Below are 17373 nucleotides of genomic sequence, written 5' to 3' on the forward strand. Positions count from 1 at the left end.
TAAGTGTTTCTTGTAGTCGATTCTCAATTCTGACTTCCAATGCTTCCATTTGTGCTTTCATCGAGTTATCAGTGGCCATTGCGTAAGACTACAAATCTGTAATCTTAACTCCTGTTTTTGGTGTCGGACAAGGGAATCAACACTGTCGATGCGAAGTTGCCGAGGAGGTGGACACCAAGGGCAGTGCTGAGGTCGCTGCGTTGGAGGAAGAGTAGCTACCCTGTTTCTATCACTGCGTGGGGTGAGAATGCTGGGGTTAGAAGGCGATTGCGTTGATTACAATCGGCGGCTACGGCAGTAGAGGGTGCCACTGTTTTTGTTGTTGCGTACTTTGTTTTTGTCGCACCATCGAAGGAGTTGGCTGGAAGGATCACGAGCGGTTGAGGAGAAGGCTGCGGTGGCTGGCAGCAGCAGTGGTCGCTGGCCGGACAGCAGCAGTGGTCGCTGGCCGGAGCGCAGCGTTGGCGGTGGAGAAAAAGGAAGCGAGCGTCGTCGCTGGCCGGGAAGTTGCGATGTTGGAGATGGGAAACAGGGTGCTCTGTTTCTATCGCACCACAGTCAGAGCCACTAGCGACGCTGGCAACGGCGGTGCGGCGGTGATCGTGCGGCCGAGAAGCAGCAGTAGCGTTGGAGAAGGAGGAGTCAGCGGTGTCACGGTTGGGAACAAGGGCAACCGGTGAGTTGCCCTGTTTCTGGCACTACGGATGCAGAGCAAGGAGGAACGGCTGCTGGGAGGCATGCGGCGATCATCGCACGGTGGCCCGCAGTGGTGATAGGTCGGCTAGGCGGCGCGGCTGGTGGAGGCGCGACTGTGATCGACGAGGGGCTGCAGCGGCGGTAGAGAAAAGGAGCAGGGCTACGGCGGAGTGGGACGCTGGCAGCATCGTCTCTTGGCAGCGGTGGTGGCTCGGGTGGGAGGCGGCGGTGGACTCTGGCCGGGAGTGGGGCAGAGTTGGTTGCTGGCCGGAGAGCAGCGACGGGCAGTAGGTGGGCTGGCTGGAAGCAGGGGAAACAAGGGTGCATGGCTGCGGGTGCGTGGCTACGGTTGCTGCTTCTTCTTCTCTCTTTCTTTCTTTCTTTCTTTCTTTCTTTTTTTTTATTTTTTATAGCTACAGCAACAAGAACACTAAGGATCGCCGCTCTGATACCAAATGATAAGACCCTAAAGTCTTATCGTAAGAAAAAGAAGAGAAAGGGGATGATCACTTCGAGGGGATCGGCCCTTCTTGATCGCTTCGAGGGGATCGGCCCTCCTTGATCACTTCGAGGGGATCGGCCTCCTAGGGTTTGTCAAAAAACAGAATAGTATTTTTCATAGATTACTGAAAAGAAGCAGTTACATCCCTATTTATAGAGTTCCACCCAAAGTCCATCAGGACTTAAACTCTAATAATAAATAAATATTAAATAAACCTCTACTTGACTCTAACTGAACCAAACCGACTCAATAAATAATTGGACTAAATAGACTCAATAAACATTATTCAGAAGCTTAGAAAAAGGTTCCTAACACTGTACTAGATCTGGGACAGCCAAACCTATAAATCTGGTATCAAAGAGTGGAGCACTCATACAGGATATCCTTAGTGTCTCAAGTCTAAGGACCAGATATACCACTAGGACTACGGAATCGCTGTCTGACAATAAAGCATCTTCAACCATCCAGCATTTCGTAAGCGGATTAATCAGTGAACTCATTCTCCAATGAGCACCTGTACTGTATCCCTAGTGTCCTTACACGAGCAGCTATGAGACTAGCTGCATCCATCATATGGACGGGTATACAACACACCAGTCTGTCTAGTTATCACGATGTCCCTCTCAAGTAACCTATGACCGAGATTATTTAGGATCTGTGTTTAAAGGTGAATCGATCTCATTATCGTGATCTCATCATGATCCGATTCCCATTGCACAAATTCAAGGACATCACAATATATATATGCACATATGCAATAGTTATAAATTGATATATGCCAAAATATAATAAGTAAAAAGATTCTATATCAAGTCACACATGCCATCACTCACATGATTGGCTTGCTGGGCACCTATGACTAGCAATCTCCCACTTGACCTAAAGCCAATCACCTATATGTCTGATCTCCATCAGACCCCTGTGACACTCGAAGACAATCTGAGACAATGACTTTGTTAGTGGATCTTTAATGTTATCTTCGGATGGAACTCTTTCCACTACTATATTTCCTCGGGTTACGATCTCTTTGATAAGTTGGAACCTTCTTAGAACACTTCTGATGAGACCCGGGTTCCCTTATTTGAGTAATCGCCCCATAGTTGTCGCAATATAAGGAAGTCGGCTTCTCGCTACCCGGCACGACTCTCAAATCTGTGATGAACTTCTTCACCCAGACTCCCTCCTTTGCTACATCTGATGCAACAATGTACTCTGCCCCTGTGGTCGAGTCAATAGTAGTATCTTGCTTGGAACTCTTCCAGCACACTGCTCCTTCATTCAAGGTGTACACATACCCTGACTTCGACTTGCTATCATCGACATTAGATTGAAAACTTGAGTTCGTGTAGCCTTCAACCTTAAGGCTATTACCTCCATATACTTGTAAAAGATCCTTAGTCCTTCTCAAGTACTTAAGGATACACTTTACTGCTTTTTAGTGCTTCAAGCCTGGATCCGCCTGATACCCGCTCGTGACACTCAGAGCATGCGTTATATCAGGCATAGTATATAGCATAGCATACATGATAGACCCTATTGTTGAGGCATAAGGTATCATATCCATGTTCGCCCTTTCTTCTAGAGTCTTTGGGGATATCTTAGAAAGCGATATCCCATGTCTCATCGGTATGAGACCTCTCTTGGAATTTTCCATGTCAAACCTTTTGACAATGGTTTCTATGTACTTAGACTGGGACAAGCCAAACATCCTCTTGGATCTATCTCTATAGATTCGAATCCCCAAAATATAGGATGCTTCCCCTAAGTCCTTCATGGAGAAGTGTCTAGATAACCAAGCCTTTACTGTAGATAGCATTCCTACGTCATTCCCAATGATCAGGATGTCATCCATATATTACACCAAAAAGATGATAGCGCTCCCACTTACCTTCCTGTACACACAAGGCTCATCTTCGTTCTTAACGAAGTCATAAGATCTGATTGCCTCATCAAATCTTATGTTCCAACTTTGGGAAGCTTGCTTTAGTCCATAAATGGATCTAAGCAACCTACACACCTTATCTGAGCAGTTCTTGGGTACGAATCCCTCATGTTGCATCATATACACTTCCTAGAGGTTCCCATTGAGGAATGTGATTTTCACATCCATCTGTCAGATCTCATAATCATAGTGTGCTGCAATAGCCAATAGAATTCTGATGGATTTTAGCATTGCTACGGGTGAGAAGGTTTCGTCGTAGTCAACACCTTACCTTTGACGATACCCCTTAGCCACTAGCCTTGCTTTATAGGTCTCTGCCTTTCCATCTACTCCGATCTTTTTCTTAAAGATCCACTTGCAACCGATGGATACAATACCCTCGGGCGTATCAACTAGGTTCCAAACCTTGTTGGAGTACATAGAATCTATCTCAGAATTCATGGCTTCTTGCCACTTCCAGGAATCTATACTCATAATAGCCTCCTCGTAGGTCTGAGGATTAATATCCTCAACATCCTCTCCTCTAATATGTGCCACATATCTCTCAGGAGGATGGGATACTTTATCAGACCTACGTAAAGTTGAAACTTGTGTATTAGGTACCTGAACAGACTCGGGCAGTAGAGTGGTGCTTGAGCTTGGTTCTCCAACCTCGCTCAACTCTATCATGCTCCCACTATCTCCGCCAAGAATGTGTTCTTTCTCAAGGAACACTGCTCTCTTAGCTATAAAGACCTTTTGGTCCTCGAGGTGATAGAAATAATACCCATAAGTTTCCTTAGGGTATCCCACAAATCTTATCGGGGTTGTGTCTTTTAACGTGGGCAGGGCAGCCCCAAATCTTAACAATCTTAAGATCAGGCTTATTCCCTTTCCATATCTCATATGGTGTAAATACTACCGACTTAGTTGGAACTCTGTTCAGAAGGTAAGTTGCGGTCTTTAGGGCATATCCCTAGAATAAGATGGGTAGGTCAGCGAAACTCATCATGGACCGTACCATATCTAATAGCATACGATTCCTCCTTCCAGAGACACCATTGAGCTGAGGTGTATAAGGAGGTGTCCATTAGGATAATATCCCATAGTCATTGAGGAACTGAGTAAACTCTGTACTTAAGTACTTACCTCCTCGATTTGATCGAAGAGTTTTGATACTCTTTCTAGTCTGGTTCTCCACCTCATTCTTATACTCTCTGAATTTCTCAAAGGCCTCGGACTTGTACTTCATTAAGTACATATATCTATACCTTGAAAAATCATCAGTAAAGGTAATGAAGTAGGAGTAACCACCAATGGCATGAGTTGACATGGGTCCACATACATCACTATGTATGAGTTCCAACAGCTCAATGGCTCTCTCTCCAGTTCCACTAAATGGAGAGTTGGTCAGTTTTCACGAAGGCAAGGCTCGCAAGTTGCATATGACACATAGGCAAATGGATCTAGATATCCATCATTTACTAACTTTTGAATCCTTCTTTCATGGATGTGACCTAGCCTACAATGCCACAGGTATGCACTGTTCATCTCATCTCGTTTCCTCTTGGACACATTTACATTCATGATATGTGGAGTAGTGTCTAGCAAAAACAAACCTTTATGCAATATTCCTCTCGTCAATCTCCCCTCGGCTTTACTAGAATTTACAATAAATTGTAGATGTGATAAGCAATAATGGTATCCAATACCAATGCACTATCACAAAAATCTGATAATTGGTGATTGATCATGAATGTACCTGAAGCTTCTCCAAGCTTCTATTTCACCCTCTCTGTATGGTACTTTTTGTAGTTCCTCTTCCAATGCCCATCTTTGCTATAGTGAAAACACTGGCCTTTGTCCTTTGTTGGGTCTTTCTTAGCAACATTTGCTTTACCTGGTCTGCCCTTGCCCTTTCCCTTCTTAAGGGACCTTTCTGCTTTCCTTTTCTTTCTGATCTCACTAGTGTAGAGAATTGGCTTCTCTTTCTTAATAGTACTCTCTACCTCTCTCAACATATTGAGGAGCTCTGGGAGAGTCACCTCAAGCTTGTTCATATTAAAATTCATTATGAACTGTGAAAAGGAATCTGGTAGGGACTGAAGCACAATGTCCACACACAAGTTATCCTCTAGGACCATTCCTAGACCTGTGAGTTTCTCTATCCACTTAATCATCTTTAGGACATGGTTCTGAACCGGTATCCCCTCAGTCATCCTAGCGCGGAAGAGACTCTTGGATATCTCATATAGCTAAGTCCTTCCTTGTTCCTCAAACAATTTGCGGACATGTAGGAGAATGGATCTGGCATCCATCTTTTCATGTTATCTCTGTAACTCAGGAGTCATAGAGCCCAACATATAGCACTGAGCAAGAGTTGAGTCATCAATGTACTTCACGTAGCGAGCGATCTCATCCTCGCTTGCCCCTTCTTCGGGCGCAGGCATCACTGTATCAAGGACGTATATGATTTTCTCCACTGTGAGAACAATTCTCAAGTTACGAAGCCAATCCGTATAATTTGGACTAGTGAGGCGGTTGACATCAAGTATGCCACGTAAGGGATTTGAAAGCGACATTTTCTAAAAATAAAGATGCAGCAGAAATGAATAACATGCAGATTTTACAAGAAATAAACTATTAAGATATTGACTTCTATCTTAATATGCTCCCACTATTTTACTAACGAATCACACGATACCCTCAGCACATGAAACGGAAGTCTCCGGCATACTTCTAGTGGGGATCAGGATCCAGTCAGCGTCTTACTGTAACCTCGAGGGACTCGACCAATCGCACTAAGCCTAAAAGGTAGGCAACTCTTGCCGATCACAACTCCTTGTGATTCTCGTCCTATTTGGCCTCCGAAACACCATGGTCTCGAGGGACTCGACCAACCATGATGCTCGGTTAAGTCAACACCTTCGTTACAAGATGAGTCTGATTTGATGATATACCCTCGAGGGACTCGACCAAGCATACCATGTCCTCAGGTCATCGGTGACATCTCTATGTCGTAAGCAAGATAGTGAATCGCGATATAGGTGAGTCTCGAGGGACTCGATCAACTCAACCTACACCGAGAATCGGTTCCTACTTATAATGATGGAAGGCTATGTGGGTCACTCTAATTGCCTCACGTTTACCGACTTAATATTATCGAGAGAGATGTTTCTATGATTTGATCTCCTAATATGACATGTCACACATATACATATTTAATATATATTTACATCGCATGCAAATATATATACATATCTAGTATGTGTATAAGCAATCATACCAGATGATCATGGACCACAACCTAATGTGATTAGGTCCGAGCCAGTAGGCCTAATCACTCACATCAAGATCTATGTGTGCAACGGTGCATCTTCATGCCTTGTGATCGTCCATCTCGTCCTCATCGGTTCCGTCGACATCTCGATGCATCTTCATGCATCGCGATCGTCCGTCTCGTGGGTCCCGCTATCACATCCACGTTCCCGCTGCGCCTCCTCATGTGATTACAACTTAATCACAAGCACGCAGGCCCGACAATAAACGAGAAATATAATGGAGGCTCGCAGACCCCAATAATAATAATCACAAGTACATACATCACACGGTCTATGATCATCCGTCCATATATCATACATCACATGTATAAATAATCATCATCATGTAGGACTACTAGATAATGATAAAAATAATAATCAACTAAACCTTTTAATTAATTAGTATTTTATGAAATCAGAGATATGTAGGGAATTTTTGAATTCCTAGAGGTATTTTTGTAATTTATATAAAAGGATAGAATTGGAATTTTTGAAATTTACAGGTCCAGCACCTGCAGGCATCGCCCTTGCGTGCGGGTACAGTGCCCGCACGTAGGTGGCTGCCTTGCCTGTAGCCTTGCTTGTCGACGCCGTGCGGCAACGACCGCGGGTGGGGCAGCCGCGGGCTGCCAGCCCCACCGGCTGCAAGCCTGCTGCAAGCAGGCCGCCAGCCGGTTGCTGTAGGCGCAGCCCTTGTGCTGCCTGCCTTTGGCTGCGCTGCACGCATGCAGATCGAGGGCAGCAATGATTTTGTGTCAACAGCCCCTACGTTGTTGCTGCCCTTCCTTGTTTTTGCGTCAACGATTTTGACTTCAAAATTCTTCCTAAACATAACACACGCAGTTCAAAACCAATCATTCGCACAAATAACCTGGCTCTAATACCACTGTTGGCTAGCAAATTTTTATTTCCTTTGCAAAGTGCAAGCTAGCAAAATGCCAAACTAGCAAGAGACAATGTTTTACATGAGGCAAGCAAACAATTTGGCAAGTGTTACATTTGCATCTTCTCTTTAGATGTGCAAGAAAGTAAGCAAGTTTTTGTATTTTCTTGACTTGTGCAAGCTAGCTAATTTCTCTTTGAGATGACCCTTTACATCAATTCAAGATAGCACATTAGCAACTCTTTCTCCCCCTTTGTCATTGGCAAAAAGAAGGGAAGACCCTTTACATCAATTATGACAAAGGTAAGTATCAATCTTATTTATGCATCATTATCATTCGTTAAAGTATTACACGCATAAACTCATCATTATATTTTCAAAACATATAAACTCATCATTATATGCATGATTTCAAATCATCATTCATATTATTTCAATCATTGTTTCAATCATCACTATAACTCATCATGCACAAAATGTAAAATCATCTAACATGATACAAACATTTATTTTCAAAATATTTATCACCATCTTCATGTATGATAATAAAGTATTCATAATGCCAAACATTAAATCAATATTTTTAAGTAGTTATCACTTCATGATTGTTGATACCAAACATTTATCATTTAAAGCATTCATGATACACATCATATGCAATACATCACATACATCATCATAATAAAAAGCATATGCATCATTCCAAATCATAAATATTTCAAATTATCATGGTATTAATTTATCAAATTGCATCCTACCATACATGATCATAACTTTTCCCATTTTATCATTGTAAACAAGAAAGAATAAGGGAAGAATAAAATAGTATAAAATATTTCAATTATTTCAAGGCATACAAGCCATAAATCCAACGACATCATGTCATGAAAGATAAGACCTCTTGAATTACAAAAGACATAATTCATTTTATCAAATCTCTTCTTTTTATAAATAACAAAAATTGTAGGTGTACAAAGAAGAGATCATGATTAAAAAAAATCTCAAGTAGTAAATCTAAGAAATCAAGATCATGATTTGAATACAAACTCATTCAAATTCAAATCGTCAAATTCATCAAAATCTCAACATTACTTTCAAGATATTCAAAATGGTATACATAGATTTATCATAATAATCATCAAGATCAATAAGATAGAGAAAAATAATTTTTTTAAAAAATATTTTTCTCTTTTTAGTTGTTTCAATTTATATGATTTTATTTCATTTATGTCAAATAAAAACATGTATTATGTTTAAAACCGAAAGTGTAAGATTTATTATGACAAAGATCAATAAGGCACTTTTATTATGGTAAAAATCAATAATCCGTAAATCGCAAGATTCATCATGCATAATTTCGAATTATAAAACCATTAAACATGATTTCAAATCAATATGCTCAAGTTTTTTGTATGAAAACATACATCATCCTTAAAACCGAAAATGTAACATTTCATCATGATAAAAATCGATAATCCATAAATTACTTAAAAATCACCATGCATAATTTTGAAATTTATTAAGCATGATCATTATGCATGACATTAAAACATGATTTCAAAATGTTTAATATTTTTATTATATAATTTCATCATTATGTTTCATCATTATGTATCATCATATTTTCAAATTCGAACATGTACAATTTCAAAACCATACATTTCATTTTTCATGCATGATACAAATAAATCAATCATCATTATGAGTATATCATACATGATATTCAAGCATTCATGATACATCATTTTGGCAATATGATCATAGCTTTTTAATTGATGGTATCTAAATGTCAAAGTTCATTACATCTTATCATGCATGATAATTAACTTCTCATTTGTATTTTATGCATAATTTTATTTCATCACATTAGAAACATCAAGAAGAATTAATTGGGTGATGAGATAAATATTTCATGAATACACAGAATTGTATAAGAATCATATCATGAGTGTTTCATACATTTATATCATCACATGAAGAATATCAAAAAGAATTTTGGCGATGAGATGCATAAATAGTGAACATAAATTTTGAATATCAAGAGACATATTATGATTCTTTTTTAATAACTCAAATAGTGAAAAGAAAGAATAATAATAGACAATCTTGATTTATAAAATAAAATTTTAAGTTATAATTTTCATAAATCAAGATAAAAATCGTGGTTAGATGAAACTCATTCAAATCAATAAAATCATCAAAATCACTTTTAAGATGATCAAATAGATTCGTTAAAGTCAATAAGATAGAGAAAAAGAATTTTTAAGAAAAATACTTTTCTCTTTTTAGTTGTTTCAATTTATGTGATTGATTTTATATTAACATGCTCAAATATTTATTCTTATGTTAAAACTATACATCAATGTTTAGGATCAAAAAATAAATTTCGTCATGAAAACCATCAAGATCAATAAACCACAAAAATCATCATGTATAACTTTAAAATCTCATGTATAAAATCGTCAAATCATAGTATCAAAATTTTAATATTTTCATTATAACTTTATGTATCATTAAGTATACAATCGTACACTTACACTATTTCATATAAGCATACCTATTTCATTTATATCAAATCAAAACATACATCATTTTTAAACCGAAGAAGCCACTTTTATTATCGTGGAAATCGATAATCCATAAATCGTAAAAATTATTATGCATTATTTTGAAAGAAAACTCATTATGCATTACTTCAAATTTTTTCATTTATTTTTAAAATATTCATCATGATAGGACATTCAAGACAAAAAAATCAATAAACATAAATCATATTCATTAATCATGGTTTTATTAAGCATAAGGTATTTTCAACCAAAATCATTTTGTTATTTGTTGTAGTCATGCATTTTTCTTTTTAGGTGAATCTATTTTTTCATGCTTAGTTTTCCATACAAAAGTCATGCATCATCATGCTTAGTTTTCCATACAAAAGTCATGCATCATCATTAAGCATGATATTAAACTTCTTAATATTTTCATTAAGACATCAAGCATAGTTTCAATCAAAATCAGAAATCATCAAGATACACATTTTTTCTTCTTAAGAAAAACATACATATGATCATTAGATTTAAATCTAACATTTTATTCTGTTAACATAAATCATATAATTTTTATTATTATTTTTTAAAATTGCGATCATGATCATATTTTTATATTTTTAATTTTTTAAACATGTAATTTTTAAGAAAATTAATTATTAAAAAAAAGAAAATACATCATGGAAAACATCAAGTAATTTTAAAATAAATTAAAAGGGTTTCGATTACCTCATCATTGAAAGTGGTTAAGGCGTAGTTTGCCGCCTCACCTTTTTTGATTTTCTCCTCGTCTTCGGAGGAGCTCGATTCATCCCAATTTTTATTCTTCTTCTTGCATTTAAAAGCAAGTAGTTCCATTCTTTTTGCTTTTTAATTTTTGTTTCTTTTATAGTTTAAGTTTCCCATCATTTGAACTTATGCTCGAGTGGTCTTCAAATGTTCTATGTCCTAAATCCTTCTTGTTCTTTGAAAGGTTATTTTCGAGTTTCCTTTTTGCCACATTGTTCATTTCGTAGGTCATTAGAGACTCAATAAGTTCTTCAAGAGAAAATATTTTAAGGTCCTTGGCCTCTTGAATGGCCGTAACTTTTGGATCCCAACTCTTTGGAAGTAATCTTAAAATTTTAGTTACTAGTTCAAAGTTAGAAAAACCTTTACCAAGAGCTTTGAGTCCATTGATGACATCCGTGAAATGGATGTACATGTCTTCGATGGACTCACTTGGTTTCATCCGGAAAAGTTCGTAAGAATGCACAAGAATGTTGATTTTAGACTCTTTCACTCGACTAGTGCCTTCATGAGTGACCTCAAGAGTTCTCCAAATATCAAAAGTCGAATTAAAAATCGAAATGCGATTAAATTCATTTTTATCGATTGCACAAAACAAAGTATTCATAGCCTTTGCGTTTAAAGCAAAAACCTTCTTCTCCGATTCATCCCATTCGCTCATCGGAAGAGAAGATTTTTGAAATCTATTTTCGATAATATTTCAAAGCTCAAAATCCATAGAAATAAGAAAGATCCTCATATGAGTCTTCCAATACGTGTAATCCGACCCATTAAACATAGGCGGACGTGTAATAGAGTGTCTCTCTTGCGTGCCAAAGTAAGTCATGTCTCTTAGGTATTAAACCAAATATGAGAGTGAGCCTAGCTCTGATACCAATTGTTAGGATCGGAGCGGCACTAAGAGGGGGGGTGAATTAGTGTAGTAGATTAAAACTCGTAAGTTTGAAAACGATTTCATAAATATGTAGAGATTTCGATTAGACAAAGAATGACTTAGTAAAAATAGCTCGAGTAAAGTAAGGAGATAAAAACCAAAAGCTTGCTGCTAAGTAAATAAAGGTTTCAGAAAGTTAAACACTCATACATTCAAGGAACACAATAATTTAAAGTGATTCAGTCAAATGACCTAAATCCACTTGTGAAGCCTTCTTCGATGAGGCTCCCAACTTCCATTAGCAAATCACTTTGAAGGGGAAGGACCAAATACCCCTCTTACAACATTTTTACAAGTGGTTCACACTCTTATAGATTTTTCAAAGAGAAAGAGGGAGGTGAACACTTAAGCTATTGAAAAAACAAGACTTTACTAAAGACTTTGCTAAGGCTTTTTCTCACTTTCTAACTTATCAAAAGGTGTCTTTGAGAATTGAGGGGTATTTATAGACCCCAAGAGGATTGAAATTTGGGCTCCAAATTTGAATTACTTTTGGGTTCCTAGTGCTGGCGGTGCCACCGCTTGTCAGTGTCTAACACTGACAGTGTACTAGCGGTGCCACCGCCAAACCTCTCGGGTTCTTGGCGATGTCACCATCGGACCTCTTGGGTATTGGGCGGTACCATTGCCCGATCCTTATGGGTCATTGGTTGGGCTCCAAATTTGGCCCAAACCAGTTCATATTCGGGCTTAGTTGGCCGCTAACCAGGTTATAGGATTAACTCTTAATCCTAACCCTAATTACATATAAACTATGAAATTAAGACATAGTCCTAAGCAGGTTTTTAACCGGCAACATCGAGTTTCCTTTCGGCAAGCTTTCCGATGAACTTCCGACGAACTTCCAATACACCCTCGAATTTCTTCCAACGGACTCCCAATAGGCTTCCGGTCTTGTGGTGAGTTCAACGATTCTTTGGCAAGTAGTCGAACCTTCTCGGTGATCTCCGTAAACCTTCGACGATCTCTCCGGCAGACTTCCGAAAACTTCGGCAAGTCCCCGATTCCTTCTTGGTTGGTTCCGACAGCACTTCTGACGAATCTTCGGACTTTCGACGGACTCTCGAACACCCATCGAACTTGACTTCGGTAAACTTGTTTTATGTCTTCAAGCTATCGTAATTAATCCTGCACATGTAAAACACACTTCGATCTAGGCAATTAATCCTAAGCATCTAATCAAGTTGTTCGGCATATCATTATTCCCTCGACGCTTCGTCCGATTCTTCGGCGCATCGTCCTCTCTTGCTACCTATTGCCCAATCAGCCAATTGATTCCGCAACTCCGATATCCTTGGCACAATCTCCGCTCTTCTTGGCCCGATGCTTGAATCCATGGCCCGAAGCCTTTTATCGATACATCGACCGATCCACCGGCTTGACATCTAATCTTCTAACATGTTCCTCCGACATAACATGATTTTCCTACTATAATTGTCTTATCTTCATCGAAGCATCCTGCATCACTCAAAACGCAGATTAAAACATAAACACATATCGATTGGTTTCATCATCAAAATACGAGATTCAACATTTTTTCCAAGAGCTACTCTTTTCATATTTTTCAAATAGTATCTCTTATTTATCATAATCTCCAAAATGTGATAATTAGAGTAGTATCTGCAGATTCCCTATGGATCATTTCATAAGATGAATGGTACCACCAAAGCCCAGTAGTATCATCGGTAGTTGATACTGTCAGGCGGTGGTATCACCAAAGCCCCGTCTTCGAGGCTCTATCATGTGTTAGTACCACCCATTGTTAGACTGATAAGCAATGGTACCGCTTAGGCGGTGTGATGGTATCACCCAATACTAGTGGTATTATCAATACCCCAAAAATTCAGAATGAGACTATTTTAACTTCAAATTTGAATTCATTTGGGGTCTATAAATATCTCACTCATCTTTACTCGGTGAAGACAAAAACTCAAACAAAAATATTATGAAAACTCTGAAGTAAATCCTTGAGAATTTTCCTCTAGTTCTAAGTTTCGGTTTTAGTTTAAGAAAAGGGTGAGTAACTTGTAAAGTTAACTTTGTGAAATAGAGAAAAGAGTTATAAGGGTAGTTGATCTCCGTCCGTTGGAAAGAAGATCGATAGTGAATGCCGATTGGAAATGTTAACTTCGGACAAAATCCTTTTTTTTTTGGACTTTTTCCACGAGCTACTCTTTTCATATTTTTGGAATAGTATCTCTTATTTATCATAATCTCCAAAATGTGATAATTAAAGTAGTATATGCAGATTCCCTATGAATCATTTCATAAGATGAATGGGCCAATTCCTCGTGTATAAGATTTATTGTATCGATTACAATGTTTAAAGAGGCTTACAGTGTTTTTGCACCTCCATCAAAAGTACTATAAATATATTCAAAAAAACTGTAACTAAGGTAAATTGTCTCAAAACTAAAAAAAATAGCTCATGTATAAAAATATGATTTCAAATAAGTATTTTTATTGGTTTAGGAAGATTAACAATCAAACATAGAGACTTCTATTTTAGTTATATTATTTTTAAATAGATTTATAATATTTTAAGCCGATTAGAAAATATGAGGAATTGTACCGATTTATTCCATGGACGTATCCACTGAAAAAAAAAAAAAAAAAGAGTTGTTGTTGTGTCTTGTTAAGGGTCGATTGGAAAATATGGAAAAATAAGACACTGATGGGAAAATATGAAAAAGGGGAGTACTTCTTTGGAAAAGAGGAAAGAGAAGGGTTTTTCCGAGAAATCATCCTAAAACCAATAATCTTATATTTTTTTTTCAATATCAAGCTTGATAAAGATAGGAGAAGTCTCTTGCGAAGAATTTGACAAAACAAAAAATATGTTAAGTTATCTGCCATAATAATAACATTGTCTCGAATGTTCTCCCCAACACTAAATATATATTAATTTTATAAGATAATAAAATTTACAAATTTTATTCCATAGAGCTCTTTATCTCTGAAGTCAACAACTTGGAAATGTTATGTTTCTCAAGAATTATTAACCTGAAATGTGGAGACAGCAGCCAAAATAGAATTATTAAAATAATATCATTACTTTTTTTTGTTAAATTCTACAGTAGATATATTTAGCTCAGAACTTTTATTAAGACCAATCAGGAGATATAGTTAAGGACTCCACAACTAGATCAGACTTATCCCCATAAAAAAACTTTCTAAAGATCGGGGACGAAAATATTAGTCCTGCTGATTAGAGGAGGAAACAAGAGCCAAAAAATAATTATGATAGAATATCATTCACATAATTGGCACCAAAAAACATTTTGCCTTCTTCTACAAATGACTGACGTATGAAAATCTTGGTAATTTATCTATTATTTCTTCAGGCATTTTAGATTTAGACTTGGTGCACCAATTAATATGGGTCAGCCAATTAAGGACACTGAATTCATTATTTATGATGTGAAGATAAATACACTCCTCCTCTTTGAAAATTCCCAAACAGTCCTTCATTTCTCTGATGGCAGTGTCCAACTTATCGACACCAAGGATTTAAAAGCTGCCAGTCTTATCCAATGAACATTGTTTGTAGTGCATAAATATGGACAGCCAATAGATATCTGCTCCGTACCATTGGATCTGGATCTAACGGCGGCGTTCATGGATATCCGTTTGATTGTGCCTCTCTCTCCTGACGTGTCGTGTCAAAGACGACAGAAACAGTGTCTACTTGAAGAGCAGAATATAGTAGACGAGACTTAATCCTAATCTCCTTTTCCTCCGCCGTTTTGCTGTCTGAAGTATATCGACAACGCTCCCCCTAAACTAACGTCGTCGTGTAATAAATGTCTACTTGGGGTTTCCTTTTGCCTTCGACGAGCCTCCAATTTCTTCTCCAAATACACTAAGAAGTTTACTACATCAGTTATTCCTTGCTTGCCTTGCTCTATTGGCAGGACAGATTCTTTCAGAAGAATCTGTTTTAGAGCCATGCAAAAAAACAAATCTCTTGGGTGGTGTTACTTTGTTCCTTTGCATGTATTGACTTTTAGGATTTTTTGTTGATGCTGCAGTTGAGAAGTAAGAATGAGCTCTTTGAGGAAGGTATAGTTGTTCTCAAGAACTGGAGAGAAAGGTTACAAGGAACAAGTTCGGGCTGCTGCCAATGGCCATGCCCGATGTACATAATGAACATGGTGTGGGATGCGCTTGATGGATGGATCTCGTTGTGTTATTGTCGCCGATGAGATCGCCCGCTCCCTCCAGGACCAACAATGTCGGCATACTATGAAGCCTCTGTATAGTTCTCATCCTCCTCCTCCGCCCAAGCTTCCCGTTTTTATAGTCCCATGACCTTTGTAAGTTTCGACGGTAGAAAAGCATATCATGTTTACCCACATACAGGATTGAAGATTTTAGTGGAGATCAATACTCCATAAACGGTTAGCAATTCAGCTGTTCCCTCGGTGATTCGGACCAACTGTGATCCTTTCCGGAGTACGTCACAGTCTGACATGGATGAGAGCGCAAAATCTAAGTATTAAAATCCTGTATAACTATATTTGAAACAAGTTCGATAAAGCCTCTCTAATACTTAAGTTAACAAATGGACTAGATGATTCGTTCTAATATTGAATCTTAAAAAAAATTAATTAAAATAGATTAAATGTCAAACAATGATGTACCTAGAAGCTTTTATAGTGAGTGGTTAGTGGCCATAAGAATTGGAGGCACACTCATGAGAATGAAGATTGGAGATTTGAGATAGTTACTCAAGTTATCTATTCATGAATGCTTGTTTAATTATGTGTTTGAATATAGATATCTCGAGATCACTAATAATTCTTTCATCGATTCAAATATTTTTTTATTTTAAATATTCTCTTTTAACGCATTGTCACATATACTCTATCATTTGTTGTTGAGATATTGATAATTTATTATACTATATCATTTGTCACATATCATACTTCGATACATGAAGTAGTGTTGGAGTAAGATGTGCATTGAAAATACTTTAGATCGATTTAGCCACACTAGTGTTGAAGATACCATTTTGAGTCGAACGGTCACCTTAATATTAAAGATAGTACTTTGGATTTATTTGATTATATTGGTCTATAAGATAGTATTTTAGACCAATTTGATCGTGTTGGCATCAAAGACAATAGTATAGGCCAATTTGACTTTGTTGGTATTAAAGATTAATCTTTGGACCAATTCGATCATGATGGCATTGAAGGTAGCACCTCAAGTTGATTGAGTTATTGGTGTCTAAAAGATAGAACTTTGGATTAATTCAATTATATTGGCATTAAAGATAACACTTTGAGTTGGTCTGATAGTGTTAGCACCGAAGATAGTGCTTTGGGCCAATTTAATCATATTACTATCGAAGATAATATTCTGGGTTGATTTAGTTGCTAGAAGATTGTTCCTTTTGGAAAACTCGGACTTACTTAGGTGTGATTATCATGCATCTCTCATAGTCTTGTCATTCATTTCATTCATTTAAATAATAGATTCAAAATATACAAAATTTGTATTCAAACATATGTAGGTACCTACATCAGTTATAAGTTATACAGCCGAATATATCCTTAACTTTCCCTAATCTTATTATCTCATTTCGTTTCCACAGCCTCGTGTCTCCTGCTTTGATGATGTTGTTGATGAGCCCAAAACAATGTTTAACCATAAGAGTAGAGAATCAATGTCTTGCACGCCATTGTCTTGAAACAAATATCAAACCTTAAAGGAAAGTGCAACTATGAAATGCTTCTACACCACCAGGAATTAAACAAGGATGACAGAGTTCATTATACTT

Source organism: Musa acuminata, chromosome BXJ1-8 (assembly GCF_036884655.1).
Source record: "Musa acuminata AAA Group cultivar baxijiao chromosome BXJ1-8, Cavendish_Baxijiao_AAA, whole genome shotgun sequence".
NCBI classification, from domain to species: Eukaryota; Viridiplantae; Streptophyta; class Magnoliopsida; order Zingiberales; family Musaceae; genus Musa; species Musa acuminata.